Consider the following 3,685-nt stretch of genomic DNA (forward strand, 5'->3'; position numbering starts at 1 on the left):
AGTTCTAATGTTAGGGTTACAGGTGCAGGTAAAGTTTGGATTTGAAAAAAATACTCTACACGCACCATTATCAACGTACATACTGCATTCATGTATCATGTATCTTGCATTTCGACGTTGTATACCGATTGCTGTGGCATATGGAAACATGCAAGTGAGGTTAAAATCTAATCCAGCAGTAGCTCTGTCAGAGGATGTTGTCAATATGAAAGCTACAAACAAATACAAAGTAATGTCGTTTTATTATATGTATCACTGTATCCGTTTACCATGTGAACTAATTAAAATTGTTTATCCTCGATGCTCTCATACTTCGTACTTTTGTTGGCGTTATGCGAGACAGACATACACAACTCGAAGTTTGTATCTTTGAAGATGGTTTTTGTATCTTTGAAGATGTTTTTTTTCAGTGGAAATTGAAAAAACAAAGCAGTTGACCAGATTTGCAATTATTTGGTAAAACAGAACTGAGTAAAACGAAGAATTTGACATTGTCGCAATTTTCTACAGAGATGTTTTAAATAAAATCATTATTTCGCTATCATAACTTTTCCTGATCTTCGTGTTGTTGCTGTATTTACAAACAAGTTAACCTTGTGGTCCTTTATTGCATCAATCAGTATTTAACAGCATATACTATGAGTATATAATTTACGCGAATAATGTTTTCACTTTTCAAAGATAATAAAAACATTGAATATTAATCATAGATTGATTTTTACTATAAAGATGTTTTAAATCACTGGTAATATAATCTTCAATTAAACAGGTAACGGTCAGACAATATCACCGCGTTGCATAAGGTACCATTTATTTTTAGTAGAACACCGTTTTAATAATAAATATTTTTTGCTAGTCCCTCTATGTGTGACGAATGTAAGATCACTCTGGATAGTTTTCCTAACAAATAATAAATATGGGGAGATGTATTAATTCGGTTTTCATTTATTATCTCTTTTTTTTTTTAAAAACAATGTTAAATTGTTTTATATCGGTTCCAATTATTATTTCCCGCTAAAGCATTTGACACAAGTTCGAAGTTTCAGAAATAAAGTCGTGAGGAATTACTGAATTGCATATACCATCAGTCGTCTGACGAATATTTACTGATGAACATTCATAACTTCATGAAGTAATTGACTTTTTTGTTTAAGTTTAATTGTAAATTTATAATAGATTTTCGGTGAATTACTAATTCCCTCCCATCAGCCGTCTGACGAATAAATCAAGAGTACAATACCTGATGTATATGCTGCAATGGAAAGACAAAGTATTACAACGCAGATTTGACAAATGTCCATCTTATGCGTAGATATGTAAGCAACTTCCTTCTTTAAAATTACGAATGATGCATTTGCATGTTTGACTGATTTAAATCGTTAAGGTTTAACAAAATTTTCGTTACGTTTCAACAGTCACAATTTAAAAGCATATTATACAATTCTTTTTATAGGTGTATTGATTAAAATGATTTAAACTAACATAAGTATAACTAGGTATATTTTTTTTATTTCTTCCTCGCCTGCATCTATCATTCAATCAAGTGGTAACAATTATGCTATATTTACGTTTAATTTCACAATCTCGTAAACATTTACATATTTTTCTTATCTTATTTAATTCATAAACTACATTTTAACGTTTTTTTAGTTGTATTTAATCAGAACAACTGATACTGAACAACCGATTTGGTATACAACATTACCGATAATCTCTTTAGAAACAAAATGTAGTTAAAACCTTACAGTACATATTTTAAATTAAGAATTTTCCAGATAAAAGTTCTCAAATTGTCACTTGTAGGTTTCGATGTTTAGTTTGACGTCAATTTCGCTGAACTAGTACATTATTGTTAAGGGCGAGCTGAAGCCGGCCTCCTGGTGTAGGATTTTCTCTTTACGTTGAATACTCATTGGTAGACTTGGGATTTTTTTCTGATTTTTGGTAGGGTTGTTGTCTCATTAACAAATTGCCCGCTCCCATCCTTTATTTATTGACTTGCATGCATGGTAATCGTACAAACTAGAGTGAGGGTTAAACTGGTTTTTCGTGCACACAAAACAAAACATGAGCTGGAGATATAAAAGCAGTGTTGTAGATCTAAAGTACAGCGCCAGTGATGAACTCAAAGTCCGATGCTGAAAATAATAACTCCAGCGCTGTAGATATCAATTTCAGCCCTGCAAATGAAAACTCTACCAATGTAAACATTTCAAATATCTAACGCTGGAGAAACATAGTTGAGTGATGTATGTCCCAAGCTTAGCGTTAGAAATGAACAGTCAAGAGCTGGAGATGTAAAGTGCAGTGCTGGATATCTTTAGTTTAGCACTGGAGATAACATTTTAGTTCAGTGCTGGAAATGAAGAGTCCAGCGCTGTATACTAATACAAAAATATATATCAAGTTCAATGCTGTATTTTATAAAGTCCAACGCTGAAAAGGTAACACCTAGCGCTATAATTCAACATATTTGAAGATATAAAGTTGATAGCTTAGATATATTTATAGTCAAGTGTTTTAGATAATGTCCAACACCATAGATACAAAGTCAGGATTTGTAAGATGCAAATTCCAGCGCAAGAGATAAGAAATCATCACTGGAAATGTAACATCTAGCGCTGTAAACATATCTGCAGATAAAAGTTAACTGCGCTTGAGATTGTGTACAACTGTGGAAAGCAACTGACAACGGTTGGGTTGTATCCTAGTATACCAAGTTTGGCGCCGTATACTAGTACATAAGGTTCAGCTCTGCAAATGTAAAGCATATCGCTGTAGACATACCTTGAGATACCGTATAAATTGGTGTGCTATAGATATATACAGTCTTGAAAGCTATTTAGATAACGTCAAACGCTGGTGATACAAAATCTAGCGCTTGAGATGTAAGTGCCAGCTTCGTAGTAACAAAGATCAGTGTCTGAGTTGCCAATTCCAACGCTAGAGATGAAAAGGCCAACGAATTCGAAAGAGATGAAAGGTATTTTCATTCAAGCGTTTGATTTGTATAGTCAATCTGCGCTGTAGATATAAAGTACATATCTGTTAATATAATTTACAGCGCTGAAGTTGAAAAGTCTGACGATGTACAAGCGAGAAAATCAATCTCGTTGAGATGATCAACAATAATCTTTAAATATCGAGATCCAAGCGCTTTAAATATTAAGTTGAGCGTTGTAGATGGTATATCAAGAGCTCGAGATTTTCAGTTCAGTTTTGGAGATGCCAATTTCAGCACTGGAGATGTAAAGACCGACTCTAAACATATCAGGTCGAGTACTAGTATTGTAGATATAAATTGAAGCGTTAGATTAACGATGTGATTTCAAGCGCTGGGGATGCACAATCCAGTGCTAGATATGTGAAGTTCGGCGCTGTTAGTGTAGAGTCAAGAGTTAGAGATAAAAAGTCTAAAGCTAGAGATTTTGAATGCGTTGCTGTAGTACTTAAGTCCAGCGCTGGATATGAAATTAAGATCTGTATCCATTAAGTCTCGAGTTGTATATATCAACTCCAGCTTTGCAAATGTAAGGCCTAGCATTGTAAATGTAAAACATTATTCTTTCCAAATGAAATAACATCCGCCGGAAAAAAACACTTTACATATGAGATCATAAGATTCTTTCCGGAGGAAATTATTTCACTGTTAGATATTTTCCATTTCATGTTAAGCCTAGGTGAA

This window comes from Mytilus trossulus, chromosome 8 (assembly GCF_036588685.1).
Source record: "Mytilus trossulus isolate FHL-02 chromosome 8, PNRI_Mtr1.1.1.hap1, whole genome shotgun sequence".
NCBI classification, from domain to species: Eukaryota; Metazoa; Mollusca; class Bivalvia; order Mytilida; family Mytilidae; genus Mytilus; species Mytilus trossulus.